The sequence below is a fragment of the Ptychodera flava genome, chromosome 20, assembly GCF_041260155.1.
Source record: "Ptychodera flava strain L36383 chromosome 20, AS_Pfla_20210202, whole genome shotgun sequence".
In the NCBI taxonomy this organism is placed as follows: Eukaryota; Metazoa; Hemichordata; class Enteropneusta; family Ptychoderidae; genus Ptychodera; species Ptychodera flava.
Window position 1 is genome coordinate 5421291 of NC_091947.1, and position 16565 is coordinate 5437855.

The 16565-nt window shown below is 38.7% G+C and overlaps 1 protein-coding gene across 3 annotated transcripts in view; it reads left to right on the forward strand.

The window, feature by feature from the left end:
* The window catches only part of LOC139119828 (F-box only protein 41-like), a 45445-nt gene continuing 28880 nt past the window's right edge, over positions 1-16565 (forward strand). For 2 of the 3 annotated variants that reach the window (XR_011549000.1, XM_070683740.1), the window contains exon 1: positions 4-146. The gene's annotated coding sequence lies outside the window, so the exon portion shown is untranslated. Of the gene's footprint in view, positions 147-16565 lie in introns of all 3 variants that reach the window. The other variant, XM_070683741.1, reaches the window with a different exon arrangement.

Below are 16565 nucleotides of genomic sequence, written 5' to 3' on the forward strand. Positions count from 1 at the left end.
GACGAAAATAGGCTGGTCGCAGTGATGGAATAGAAACGGTTACTCGAGACAGGGCATATTACCCCCCTCAAATAGCTGTCTAGAACTCAAAATCTTGGTTTTTTGATAGCGGGCATGACTTGACGAGTGTACGGACACTGCGAAGGGTGAGTATGTCGACCACATCAGGACATCATTTCTAAAATTTGTATTTTATAATCTGAAACTGCTACTCCGATTCGGAGCGAACTCATCATGTTTGAAGCCCAACAGTAGACACCAGAGTTTTGCTGTAATGAATTAAATCTTTGTAGATATCTTACTTTTCGCCCTCGCCTCCCATCTCCCTGCATCGTAAAGGCCTTTGTATTCATACATTCAATCGCAAACGTGTTCGGGGTCCGGTTGCAGCGATCTGTACTGGCTCAGTCGTATTTCCCTTCGTTGTGTCGTTTTTATGAGTGGTGCCTGTACCGTAAAGTGTACGTACGTATGAATACGGATTACAATTTACAGTCGTCGGTGGTTCGGTACCACAGGCGTGCTGTTTTCTGGGTAGTTTCTATAAGTGTAGTTTATTCTACGTTTCGACGTTCTCTTCCGTAGCCTACGGAAGAGAACGTCGAAACGTAGAATAAACTACACTTATAGAAACTACCCAGAAACAGCACGCCTGTGTTCGGCACACGGTATACGGGGTAATTACAGGGACCTTCCGCCGTGTACCAAGCGGCTGTGCTACGGATCGTGGCAACGGGACCAGGCCCGGTTGTAGGCTAGTATTTCACTAGCCCTGCGTACGATGCTGTGTGTTCCGCTACAGCTAATAGCCGGGGCTATTAGCTGTAGCGGAACACACAGTATCGTACGCAGGGCTAGTATTTCACCAACTCCTCGTTGGGATGGCCTCATGAAGCCTGAAGGACCGTGCCTTATAACTTTAATTATTGCCACGTTGTCCGCCATAAACATGGACTTTTTTCCCTGTGATGAACTCGCGTGAAGATATGTGGACATGTGATTTGTGAGTTCCTGAAACTGTTGCTGCGAAAACGAGCCCTGCCACTCCTTGACGTGTTCTGCTGTTGACCTAACTTAATTCGCGTACATAAAGTAGCCGTTTTATGAACAATAGTTCACAATAGTTCACACACAGTGCAGTGTCGACTTTCACTGCCCGTATTGTTGTTGGGGGAACAGTCTCGTGTATGTACCTCAACTAGGCCAACGTGCCTGCTCCAGTTACCAGGCATCGATGTTTTTTTTCACTGTGTATATTTTTTCATATAATATTTCAATGGTTACTTAGCATTCCTGTAAACCATCCATACTATCTCCTAAACGATCTTCCAACCGTTTGTCGAAGCAACATTTATCATTAGGAACCTAATACAAACATAGTGATTTGAGCGCAACTACTTATTTTATTAAATAAGCTTTGCCATTCAAGGTTAAACATTTAGTAGGATAAAACCAGTGAGAAAAATTAAGAGCGATTAAAATTATAAGGTATAGAATATGAAGCACTAGCAGATTAGAGAAACCCAATAAAATATGCTGCGGCCCTGGGCACCTTCCCAGCGACCTTAAACACAGTGCTGTCATCAAATACTCTCATAATCCAACCCACAATCCAATGCTAGGCACCCATAATCTATGTAGAATTGTGATGTGCATTAATGTGTAGCTGCAATAATAGCGCTGTTCACAAATGACGTCACTGTTCTCTCTCATTAATACCGGGGTTATGCATAAATAAACATTTGTCCGCATTTTCCGCATAAACGACGAAAATAAAACCTGCGAGTGTTAGAAAGGCTATTTAGCGTCACACTTATTCGTATGAATTGATGACTGAGACTACAAGCTGCAACAACAGCCGCGCATACAACGACAAAATTTGTCTGAATTTCAGCTTATTTGTCAGAAAGTCGCGCGCGTGCAGCTATATTTAGTAACAAACCCGAAATCGCGATCAACGTTTTTGTAGCCTTGGTTGGTAGTGGGGCTTGGGCTTCTGTCGTACAGCTCGCGCTATGCCCCAACCAAGGTAAGATGCGAGCTGCACGACAGAAACCCAAGCCCCACGGCCAATGAAGGCTACAATTATTGCAGTTAATTAATGTGCAGTTCTTTGATATGCACAGTGCGGTGCTGATATCCATATAATGCTTTGCTGTGCATATTGCCAATCCATCATAGGGTAGTCATACATGTACATGGTAAACCCAATTTCTGCATTTATGTAGGGAGGGGTTTGGCTGTATTTTGATTACTGTGCACAAAAATTGCACTACACTTTTACATATCGCAATCTTGCTAGACTTTTTTTATGTATCACAAAATATCGATATTGTTTGGCGTGCACCGGGCCAGTGCAGTATTGCCCTATACCAGTATACATGTACTTTTGATGTACGTGGTTGAACAGTGAACATGTAAAATAACGTAATCCAATTTGGATACACTATTTCAATTCATTTCATTCTATTGGTTGCATCATTATTGACTTGGCGGAGACTGTGTCAGAAAAGGGGAGAGTTGGCGGAGACTGTGTCAGAAAAGGGGAGAGTTGGCGGAGACTGTGTCAGAAAAGGGGAGAGTTGGCGGAGACTGTGTCAGAAAAGGGGAGAGTTGGCAGAGACTGTCATAAAGGGGAGAGTTGGCGGAGACTGTGTCAGAAAAGGGGAGAGTTGGCGGAGACTGTGTCAGAAAAGGGGAGAGTTGGCGGAGACTGTGTCATAAAAGGGGAGAGTTGGCGGAGACTGTGTCATAAAAGGGGAGAGTTGGCAGAGACTGTGTCAGAAAAGGGGAGAGTTGGCGCAAACTGTGTCAGAAAATGGGAGAGTTGGTGGAGACTCATAAAAGGGGAGAGTTGCAGGTATGATTGCATAGATTCCTGTGCATTGAAACACTTTGTTGCAATTAATAGCAACGTGATTACTGATTGTAGGTACTGTATGCTGATACAGAATGAGGTTTGGTTGGATTTTTGCACTTGCAAACTTTCATTTAGGGATGGAGGAGGGGGGGAGGCAGTTGAGGCCAAATGCAATTAGTTGTGTTTACCTTTTGCATGTTTTAATTATCCACTGCCCCTCACTATTCAATTGTGTTTTTGTTGCCAGGTTAGTAATTTATTGTAGCTGATGTTACCCTGGCTGATGTTACCAAGGTTGATAAATTAATTGCCAATTGCAACGCAATTGAGGCATCAAACTTTTTTGCATCATGAACTGTATCACCATGAACTGTATCACTGGTCAAAGTGATACAATATATATTAAAACAAAAAACATGCTTTGTTTCAAGTGTGTATGCAGTTTAAACAACCAAAACAATGCATTATGGGATAGCCAGGAAAAGATCAGATGCTTTATGATGTGCTGAGTTCTACATGTAATGTCCCTGACACATCCTGACAAAACAGTTTACTGGTGAATATTGGAAAATCAGGAATTAAACAGTACTTTACTTTTTTTAGCCAAAACAGTTATTTCTTTTTGTCAACAGCTATGATGAATTTGTTTGTTTGTTTTTTTTCAAATTTTAGTCATGTTTCATTCAATCAAAATTGTAAAGTTGTATGGTATGAAGGGGTTAAACAGAGTATTGTGGGAAATATACTGATATCATGGTCACATTCCTAACACTTCACATACAGGTATATGGATCAGTGGCTTGATTAGCATACTTGTTTTCATCAAACAGGATTAAAAAATATACAGTGTTTAATAGAAATTTATTGTTGTTGTTGTAGTTGTACAAAAGAGGAAAAAAATATGAAGTAAATTTTGATCAGTCAGCCAATACTAGTCCTTGTCATTCTCAGCTGAACACCTTGGTTTTCAATATCACAGTCGGTAGAGAGATACCAGTCTATCATTAGCTTTATATCAGGGTTTTCATAACTCACATAGAAAATATATTTAAACAAATACAACAGAAGCTCAGAATTAAATGTGAAATAGTTTTAGTATTACTTATAAATCAGTAATCTCTCAATCTAGCCTAAGGAACACATAGAAATAATGTTGTACTGGTTTTCTTGTCTTTACCGATACATCTATTTAAATCTTAAATTTCAGTGTGAATGCATGATCATAAAAATGCCAACATCATTAGTAAAATATGTCCCGTAAATTCACCTTTTCTCTTTGCTCAGGCTGTTTTGTGTTGTTGTCTTACTGCATGCCATCCTGTATTGACTAAAATTCTTTGGAAATAACTAGCAGTCCACAGATTTGCATCAAGACCAAGGTTAACATGACTGTAAGCTTAAAATGCTCATGTTTAAATACTGCACATATGTTCAGCTTTGATAATAAGCGGTTAAGTCCTTAAAGTTAACATACCGTAAAGGGCATTGTCTGACATTGGAAGTCAGAAAGCTGAGATTTACCCTTTTTGTAAAAAGATATTTTTCAAAAGGAATAACGTTTCATTCATGAAATAATTGAGGATGACATTTTTCAAGTTGCAAGTGTAGAGTTAAATAAACTTATAGACAATGATATTGACAAGTGTCATGCCTACAGGTACCGTATGTCATTTATTACATGCCTCGATGTGAATGCAAATCGATGCATTGATTTGAATAGGAACATCCGGGGAGTTAGCGGGCCGGTGAATGGTGTACTGACCGGTTTCCATGGTTACCCGGTCTAGTGAAGGCCTTCAATGTTTTCGACGTCAAAAGTAGATGCTTAATGCTAGACGTAAAATAACCATATGCGCACTGCTATTTTGACTTTACTTAAAATCTGTTTGATGCGTGGTCGAAAATGGCAAAATTGTTTGAAAATGCCCTGCATGTAACTAAATGTCATAGCATTAACTGTGAAGAGGCATGTAATAAAAAATATTACCTGAATACATGGGTTTATGTGCCCTCGCAGCAGGAGACAGTTTGCCCTCCTGGTGTTGGGCAAATTGTCACCTGCTCTTGGGCACATGAACCCATGTATTCAGGCAATAATATATAGTACCCATGCATATAAAGTGATAAATTAATCAATATGTGAACATGTGACTCTTTGCATCAGGTTAATCACTCAATGCCGGTTGATGTACTGCTACATTTGGATTCAGTGATGCAATCAATCATTGCAAGATATGAAATATCTGAAAGTCCCGGGCAAGGTGTGAAATATCAATTGCTAATAAGCAAGGTGTGAAATATCAGGTCACAGGCAAGATATGAAATATCAGTTCACAGGCAAGGTATGAAATATCAGGTCACAGGCAAGATATGAAATATCAGGTCACAGGCAAGGTATGAAATATCAGGTCACAGGCAAGATATGAAATATCAGGTCACAGGCAAGGTATGAAATATCAGGTCACAGGCAAGGTAATATGAAATATCAGGTCACAGGCAAGATATGAAATATCAGGTCACAGGCAAGGTATGAAATATCAGGTCACAGGCAAGGTAATATAAAATATCAGGTCACAGGCAAGATATGAAATGTCAGGTCACAGGCAAGATATGAAATATCAGGTCACAGGCAAGATATGAAATATCAGGTCACAGGCAAGGTATGAAATATCAGAAGGTTCCACATGCTAGGTGTGATATATCAGGTCACAGGCCACATATTTTTAGCTACTATAGACTATAGTCTATAGAAGCTATTGGGATGGGTATCCGTCCGGCGTCCGTCGTCAGTCTGTATGTATGTATGTATGTATGTCCGTTTGTGAGGCGTCCGCCCACTCAAATATCTTGAGAACCGCAGTACTTACTGATTTGATATTTGTTGTGTAGATGAAAAATATGATTTTGAGAAACTATTTTTTTTAATTTTTTGATATTGTTGAAAATAGGCAAATTAATGCCAAAAAAGGTGTTTTTGGTAAAAAATCTTCTTCTTCATAACCGCTGGTCAGACAGCTGTGTTATTTGGTATACAGGTCCCTCGGGACAACCCAACTTAGATTTGTTAAAATTGTGATGAAATATGCAAATCTGTATTTTTAAGGAATTTTTTTGGTCATTTTTGATCAAAATTTGACTTACATTGTATGTAATTCTTGTACTGTATAAACCCTATCAATTCACCCAGAAAAAATAATTAATATGATTTTAAATAATTGAATTAATTAGGAAATCATCAAAGCCAAAATAATTTAGTGTATAATTATCAGAAAGTTCAACTTTTTTTGACAGTTCATAGTGAAATGACATGTAAAGACAACTTTCCTGAATCCCAACTTTGACATATTCTGAACTGTCATTTATTGTGCCCTGTATGTTATTCAAAAGAAATCGCTCATAATAGTTTGTCATGATAGGGTGGTCAAATAAATAGAGATAGAGAAAGTTCTAAGTTCCATAAATTTTATGGTTGACTTGGTAAGGATAAAATAAAATTACTTTTTGAGAAAAAAAATAGTGGTAAATTAAAAGAGTGGTCAAAGTGATAGGGTTTTTATGGTAAAGCTGGGCTGTAAGATTCCTCATGTGCTATTTATAGCAATTATGCAATCTGTGTAAACAGTGCAATGAAAGTGTTACATGATTCCTTATAATGCTTTTGATGACCTTGAACTTCTTAAGTTTCAAACATTTGTCTCTTCAGTGTGCTTTCTCTGAGTACGTACAGTCTCAACTTATTCAACAGAACTTACTTGCAATGTTAATTTGAGAGTTAAAATGTGCTTGGTTAACCCTTTTCCTGCCGAGCGCCCTTGTCCGTTATTCTCCCAAGTCAGTAGAAAACCGCCCCATAATATGTGCCTGCAAAAGATTGGCTCTCCTGCATGTTATCCTGCCAGCCATTTTGGCAGAAATCGCCCATTTTCAGGGTTGTTTTAGCCGTACTTATACGTGTTAGACTTCGATAATTTCTACATGCCCGTAGACAGGGGAAGGAGCTCAAGGTTACTGCAGAAAAAAATTGAGGTCACCGGCTTTGTTTGCCCCTGGGAGTGCGTCATTTTATTGCCGTTTCATGTTTATTTTTTCGGAAATAAACTCCTTCAGTATTACGCACGTCCGCTAGGCACAAACATCACCTCACTCGTCTGTTAGTCAGAGACCCTGAGGGTCGTGCTAGGGGTGCAGCAGCACCGTCAAAGCTGTCCTGTTTCCCCAGGGTAGGGTCAATTGAATACGTACCTCCAACGACTTGGCAGTGTAGCACAAAAACTACGTTTTTGCCGTTGTATTAACGACATGGCTGAGCCATTGAAGCACAGCTTTACGTAGTTTTGCCAGCTCATTTGGGAGTTGGCTTACGAGTGTTACCGTTCATTACTGACTTAATCGAGTGGTCCTCAGTCAGGTACGGGTTTGTACCGACATGGCTTGGGCTGCAGCTAACCAGTGATAACCAGTCACTACCCCCAAGTCTTCAGTTCACTTTTGCGATGCACGGGTGCAACGCAATATGCTTCCATTGTTCTAGCCATCGACGTGTCCACATGCTGGCAGCCATATTGTACTGCTAGCTGGTTTGCATAACAAAACAGTCCCTGCTAAATGCAGACGGTATCCCCGTACATGTAGCATATTGACCTCATGTGCCCTTTTGAATTCTCTGTACGCAAACAGCGTACGTAGTTACCAATGCGTCGGCAAGAGGATACGTTTGCCTGCAAACCAGAGCCAATACTTCGGACGATGGAATAAATAAAAAATCCAAAGCTACGTCCATTGAATGGCACGGCCAAGGCAGTGAAGGACGTTGCCTGGCTTGAACTTGCAGAGCTGAAGCCAGCTTAGTACGTCGGACACCAGTTTGTAATGGTATTTCCGAGTCGTTCATATCCGTTCCATGGGAGGAACAAGTCGAGCCGTCCCGTCAAAAATACTTCTCATTTTCAGTCACGCACAACTGAATAAGTGACTTTCGTCTCGCACCATCGGCATATCTGCCAAGTCGTTTGCAAGAGGTAGCCTTCTAGATTAGCATTGCCGAGTTGGTCAAGTTCGGCAGCAATCTCTATAGTGCCAGGCAGCCAAGTACGTCCAACTCCGCCAGAAAACGTCACCATGCTATCCTGCCAAGTCCGCTAAAAAGCGGTAAAAAAAACCCAGCCCCCCTCGGTGTGGGGGACTGGCGGACAGGTTTCTGCACCTTTCCCTGTCCTTGGACTCCCTGTGAACCCATTTCGAGAGCAAACGCCGTTCCTCGCCCAAAACCTTCCTCGAACGACCCCTAGCGTGAGCAAGGGTTTGCTACACGTAGTTCCGTCGACTAGGCAGGAAAGGGGGTACCAAAAAGTAGCCCGATTTCCACCGCCTTAGGAGGATAACGGCCGTGGCTGCTCAGCTTCTAGCTACACACCGAATTTCAAGCGGATTTTTCACCGACTTGGCAGGAAAAGGGTTTTAATGTACACGTATGTATGTATGTATGTATGAATGAATGAATGAATGAATGAATGAATGGCAGCTTTGTTATTTGGTATACAGGTCCCTAGGGATAACCCAACCTAGATTTGTTTAAATTGTGATGAAATATGCAAATCTGTATTTTACAGAATTTTTTTTTCCATTTTGGTCAGGCCATCCTGAAATGAGCTATCAAAGATATCGACCTTCTTCATCAATACATGTGTCACAAAAGGTTATTCTGTACAGAACACAGCAGAGCTCTGTCAACTGTTGAGTCGCTTGTTTTTTTTCAAAAACACTAGTCAGACAGCTTCAATATTTGGTTACAAGTCCCTAGGATGACCTTAGTGAGATAATTTCATACAGTCAGAAATACTTAATTTTGTATCCATGTCTATAGTAGCTTCAGGGACTTTGACCCTATGTTTAACCATGCAGTGGTTACCTACTCTGAAATGTTTGCTACAACTTCATTTACCGGTATGATATAACCAGGACTTGGTAAACCAGTGCTTTTATACGCCATGATTATAAACACTAAATGTGAAATTGTCATCACTAATAATGATGAGATTTGCAGCATATTCCCACGGGAAGTACAACTTAAATGTAGAACTGGAAGGACAAAACTTGCAATTCTTGCAAGTTGCAGTGAATGACTCAATGAGGCATGGCTTGCATGACATCTCAAGTCAATGTTCTGATAGGTAACTGCTGACCGTTTCAGCAGTCTTTGTTATTGCAACAGAATCTGACTCATGATAGGTTACTTTGCTCTGTATTGATATTTTCATATCTGTAAATGGTTTCCATGAAAAACTGTATGCAAACACACATATTATGAAAGTTAGCAATATAAACTTTGTAATGTTACTACAGCAGGTCATGTCTGCGAGAGTGATAATTAGCCCTGCGTGACTGACAGTTAGCCCTGTGTGACTGACAGTTACCCTGTGTGACTGACAGTTAGCCCTGTATGACTGACAGTTTGTCCTGTGTGACTGACAGTTAGCCCTGTATGACTGACAGTTAGTCCTGCGTGACTGACAGTTAGTCCTGTATGACTGACAGTTAGTCCTGCGTGACTGACAGTTAGCCCTGCGTGACTGACAGTTAGCCCTGTGTGACCAACAGTTAGTCCTGCGTGACTGACAGTTAGCCCTGCGTGACTGACAGTTAGCCCTGTGTGACCAACAGTTAGTCCTGCGTGACTGACAGCCCCTTCCTATTATTCACTATCTACAGACAGCAAATTCAAAGCTGTGACTGCACATTGCTATGATACACATTGTTTACAATACTACAGTGTATAAATTTAGCATAGATCCTGAACATCATGTTTCTGAAAATGTCATAATGTTGTATTCTTGATGGGCTGTACTTTGAACATTGGTGTGAGTTTTATTATCATACCTGCAAGTACTGTTACCTGTGAGGAATATTTATTAAGCAGTTAAGTGATCTTGTTTGGCAGGTTACCATTGATTAGTTGAAAATCTGTTGTCAGAATGGCTACTGAAATTTTGAAGCACGTTTTCTGTCTTAGAATGATATCACAGAGACTTAATCGACAAATTCTGATGAGTTAGACACATTGATAATTGAAAATAATATTATGCAATGTCAACATAAACTTACCAATTTTGGTTGAATAAACTTTAATCCAAAGTTGACTTTATCTTCATTGTGAATATATATATATATATATATATATATATATATATATATATATATTGGTATGTACCAAGTATCAGTATACAATGTACTGTAAGGTTCTAGATGAGGTCAAATGTTTCAACTTGTGACCTGGAATGTGTTTGTGGTCACACTGTGCAGATTGAAAGCATGTACCCACAAAAAGTGTCATCTGTATATCTTTCAAGAGATGATCAAAAGATTAAATCGTTAGTTTCCAGCTACTGATGAAAATTAATAACCAGTTGATAATGGATGATGTTATAACAGGTATTTAACAAACTTTGCTAAAACTTCATCAACTTGTTTCATTTCCATGGCAATGCACAGTACAGTGACAAGTGAATAAAGAATGGATGGTTTTAGTGTACTACCGGCCGGCATCTACATATTTACGAACTAATAACATTTCATGCTGTCATAGAATGTTAGTCTTTTGTTTTAGCTTTCATGTGAATTCCTTGTGGTTCTAATATTTAAGAACAAAGCATTGTGTTCAATCAATGGGTACAGATCTGTTTCAAGAGAAACCAGACTTATACCGGTAACTTATAATTAGATCTTAATCTAAGACATTTATGAATTCATCTTATATGATTCATGCCGCTAGGAAGAAATTTCAATGTTGCAAATATTTCACTTTTTCTCAATGAAATAATTTTCTGCAATCTGCTTTTGACAACAAATCCTTGAGTTCAATGGCAGTGCTATCTATTATGACACTGATCATTCTGTTTACCTGCTTGAATGAGTAACTAATCAGTGTGCATATAGGAAACTGTTGATCAATACTTCTGCAAGTCTATACTATCTGTGCATATCATACCAATCATACAAATGCCATTTAATAGCAAATGTTGATAGGGAAAATGGTTACTTCAGGAAGACACATACTGCATGCTGGACCCACTTCAGTTGTTATCGTATTTTATACATTATAGCCCAAACAAGGGACTATGTGTTTGAGGGGAGGTGACCATTTGCCAGACATCAGGAAGGCAAATGGTCTCCTGCCTTGAGGATACGGTACATAGTCCCTTATTTGGGCTATTTATTACCTGCCACTCTTACATACTTTTTACTTCAAATGTTTGGGTTTATTTGCAAATACAATCACATGCTAGTATTTGCATGTTAAACGAAGACCCATTAAAAATTGAACAATTTTCATCGTCGAATGGTGCACTAGTATATTTAAATCTTTGTTACGCAGTTTATCAATTTTCTCAAAATGGCATTTCCTATGTAAATAATGTAATTTGAATATTTTTTAAATCCCAAAGTTGTCACGTTGAAAATAGTTTCTGTTCACTTTCAGTCGAACGATGACTATGCGGCCTGCGATGTCATCCACAATTCTAATTGAATCCTATGGAGCGTGCAATATTTGATATACAAGGCATGTAATAATATGCTTTTTGTAACTTTACAGTGCGCAAATACGGTATTGTATGTGAAACAAAGATAGAAAGATATAATTAATAGTACTATGCTTGAAAATTGCTGTAGTTGTGAACTGATTGTTGCTGTATGGTGTGTACATGTCAGGAATACAGTGTCCTGCTGTCTCTGTTCACATCAATGAGATCAGTACCCTGAGTGAGAACGGCCCATACCTGTCCAATGTAGCATTATCTATCAGGAGTTTCCAGTCATTCAATAGGCACAGACAGTGCCTCATACTCTACAGAGAGTACCAGTATTTTCATTTGGATTTTCAAGATTTTCTCAAAATAATATTCTTCTGTATGTCATGTTTTCAAATTTACATTAGGCCTGCCATCCTCTGTATCTGTACCGGTACATTGATCATTTGATTTTAGTACCGGTAAAGAGCTAGAATCTACACATGAGGAGCGCAAGAACACTGTTAAATATACACACACGGTATGTGAGTGTGATTATGCCAATTAAATTTGTGAAAATTGAATTCTCAGCAATTTGTCACATTTCATATCTCCTGCTTTGATGATATGAGAATAAATAACTATCTATACATGTATATGTCAAATCATCATGCTCTAAGTACCGTATATTCACTATTTTGATTTTTATATGTGAATCCTATCAAATCATTTTGTGGTATACAGGCTTCAAGTCAAATGACAGTTTTGAAGAACATGAAACTATTTTTGAATATTTTAATAATGTAATCCTGAGAAAGTCATATATATAAGACTCAGAGAATTTAATGTTTTGTTGAAGAGTAACACAAAGCAAAGGTTAGAGTGCAATCTCCTATCTGGATCACTGTGTTGGACAAAATTCAATGGTTGCTAAGCAATCAACTTACTGCATAAATACCGGTATTCAGAGTGATGTATTTTACAGGGCTGTGCAGTCTGCACTGTGTGGCCTTGTCACAGCTGTAGAGTGATTGGTTTCAATTGTTTTTGGACACCGTGGTGCGAAGCACCAAAGGTGTCCTATGTCACCACAATGTCTGTGTGTGTGTCTGTCCGTCCGTCCGTCCGTCCGTCCTCTGTCCGTCCGTCTGTCCGTCCGTCCGTAGACAGATTTTGTTCCACTCATAACTTAAGAACCCTTTGGTCCAATGTCATGCAATTTGGTATTTGGTATTATCATGATGAGACTTAGATCTGATTAGATTTGGTGGGTGTGGCTTATTAATTAATTGCTCATTTGCATATTTTATGACTTTTTTCGTTCACGCAGATATCTCAGAGACGCCTGGAGCGATTTTGTTCAAACTTGGTAAAGGATAGTACTCTACCTCATACAGATGCACGTTGATTTGTTTCACAATGCGATCAAATTTGGCCGTGTTAGAGGACTTTTTAGTTTTCACCTCCATAGACTCCCATGTATAAGGCAGTCCATAGACTCCCATGTTTAAGGCAGTCCATAGACTCCCATGTATAAGGCAGTCCATAGACTCCCATGTATAAGGAAGTCCATAGACTCCCATGTATAAGGCAGTCCATAGACTCCCATGTATAAGGCAGTCCATAGACTCCCATGTATAAGGCAGTCCATAGACTCCCATGTATAAGGCCAAGAAAAATAAAAATTTAGTTTCTCATCGTATTCATATTGCAAAAACGATGCAGTGACACAGTTTTTAGTCCCCACAGATAAAGTCCAGGGGGCTCATAGATTGGGTCATGTCAGTCCGTTAGTCCATCCATGTGAGTCCATCCGTTCACGCAGATATCTCAGACGCTTTGACAAAATGTCACGTGACCTTTGACCTCAAATATACATATTTGTCCATAACTCGGTAACCACAAGTGCTAAACCTTTCATATATGGTATGATGGGACACCCTATGATGCCACATATTGTACCTCATTAATTATGTGCATATCTAATTTTGAGCAAGCCAATAGAGCTAGAGGTCTGATTTTTGGTATATATGGATAACTTAGCAATACAATTTTTTTGACAAAATGTCATGTGACCTTGGTGACCTTTGACCTCAAATATACATATTTGTCCATAACTCAGTAATCACTAATGCTACACCCTTCATATTTGGTATGATGGGACACCTTATGACGCCACATATTGTTCCTCATTAATTATGTGCATATCTAATTTTGAGCGAGCCAATAGAGCCAGAGGTCTGATTTTTGGTATGTACGGATAACTTAGCAATGCTATTTTTTTGACAAAATGTCACATGACCTCAATTACCTTTGACCTCAAATATACATATTTGTGCATAACTCAGTAACCACAAGTGCTACACTCTTCATATTTGGTATGATGGGACACCTTATGACGCCACATATTGTACCTCATTAATTATGCACATATCTAATTTTGAGCGAGCCAATAGAGCTAGAGGTCTGATTTTTGGTATATAGGGATAACTTAGCAATACAATTATTTTGACAAAATGTCACGTGACCTCGGTAACCTTTGACCTCAAATATACATATTTGTCCAAAACTCAGTAACCACAAGTGCTACACCCTTCATATTTGGTATGATGGGACACCTTATGACGCCACATATTGTACCTCATTAATTATGCACATATCTAATTTTGAGCGAGCCAATAGAGCTAGAGGTCTGATTTTTGGTATATAGGGATAACTTAGCAATACAATTTTTTAGACAAAATGTCACGTGACCTCGGTGACCTTTGACCTCAAATATACATATTTGTCCATAACTCAGTAACCACAAGTGCTACACCCTTCATATTTGGTATGATGGGACACCTTATGACGCCACATATTGTACCTCATTAATTATGCACATATCTAATTTTGAGCGAGCCAATAGAGCTAGAGGTCTGATTTTTGGTATATAGGGATAACTTAGCAATACAATTATTTTGACAAAATGTCACGTGACCTCGGTAACCTTTGACCTCAAATATACATATTTGTCCAAAACTCAGTAACCACAAGTGCTACACCCTTCATATTTGGTATGATGGGACACCTTATGACGCCACATATTGTACCTCATCAATTATGCACATATCTAATTTTGAGCGAGCCAATAGAGCTAGAGGTCTGATTTTTGGTATGTAGGGATAACTTAGCAATACAATTTTTTTTTGAAAAAATGTCACGTGACCTCAATGACCTTTGACCTCAAATATACATATTTGTCCATAACTCAGGAACCACAAGTGCTACACCCTTCATATTTGGTATGATGGGACACCTTATGACGTCACATATTGTACCTCATTAATTATGTGCATATCTAATTTTGAGCAAGCCAATAGAGGTAAATGTATGATTTTTAGTATATAGGGACAGACTATAGGATAGAAATTTTTTGACAAAATGTCATGTGACCTCGATAACCTTTTACCTAAAATACACGATTATGTCAATAAATAAGTAACCACAAGTGCTATGTCCTTTATATTTAGTAGGATGGGAGACCTTATGACAACACATGCTTTACCTCGTTAATTATGCCCATATATAATTGTGGGCAAGCCAATAGAGCTAGAGGTCTGAATTTTGGCATATATGGATTAATTAGCAATACAGTGGGTTTTTTTTTCAAAATGTCACGTGACCTTGATGACCTTTGACCTTGAATATGCATATATATGCATAACTCAGTAACCACAAGTTCTTTACGCTTCAATTTTGATAGGATAGTAGACCTTAAGATGTCACATCTTGTACCTCATTTATTATGCACATATGTATTTCTTGGCAGGCCAATACAGCTAGAGGTCTGATCTTTTTTCCCGATTTAGAACCATAACTTAGACATGCCTCTTGTTTCAAAATGGGAACAATGACATAGACCTATGTGTCCATGATCTGAACATATACACTCCAGTGATACTTCTTAATGACCTCATTTCCCTGCCCCATCAAGACTAATACTCCTATTTCAAGTGGGGACTATGTCATTGTCAATGACTTGTTACTTCTAGAATATACAGAATATTATCTCACATAGTGAGTGTCTGAATATTATTCTGAATTGTATTCCAAAGCACATTCTGAATGGACTCTTCTGGAATATACAGAATATTATCTCACATAGTGAGTGTCTGAATGTTATTCTGAATTGTATTCCTAAGCACATTCTGAAAGTAACTCTTCTGAAAATTTCACATTCTTTGCCACTGCACCATCTCCCTAATACATACTGATGACCCACGGTGTCCACTCAAGTCTCACTTTGATTTTAAAAATTGGTGAAATGTGACACACTGGTAGACTGACATGTGACCTAGATGTGATCCGATAAATTAAATACTAGTGACTGATAGTGAGTATTTACAGGAGCTATGAAGAGTTTGTTTGTTGCTATAAACCAAAGCAGATTTTAAAATGTCATCAGACATGGTACAAAGGTACACAGGTACATCTGATTGTGCTGGCAAACAAAATGAAAATTCCTCTGTGTATAAACCACCGGTTGCATTTTAAGAAATCTAATTATATTATACTATAGTAATGGCAGTATAGTTAATGTAGTGAAAGCTTTGCAGTCAAGTGTTGGTGTGAAGTGTCTATAGCTGTGTTGGTTGGTAGTGTCTGTAGGTTGCACATTTGGAATAAATGAGCAACCATGGCATGTACATTTAATATAACTTAGATGTAATAGTGCTGAGAGAATTGTGAATTGGTTGTGAGATATACATACATGTATTGTGTGTTTGACACTTGGAAGCCATCCTGGTTTATAACCAAGCTGTTGATCAGAAAACCCAACTGTACCTCAGAAAATGATAACATCACAATACAATTGAAAGTACAGGGTACCAGCATACATATTGTATTACATTAGATATGCCATTTTTGCTGTTGTAATATTGTTAGCTATGCATAATAAGGTGAGCTTTTTAGATGACTAGAATGTTTCTAACTATACACACCATACAACCATAGTACCTGTACTCTACGTTGAAGATCTACACATGTATATCCTAAAATTACTGAATTGATGTTTGGGTACTACAACAGTCAAGTAGCGTCAGTTTTCAAACAAGAATGATTTATATTTACCTACATGTCGCGATGTGTCAGCTAGTAACTACAAGCTTGGCAACTCAATACAGTGCCTAATACTACAGTGTTACAACTATCCGCTG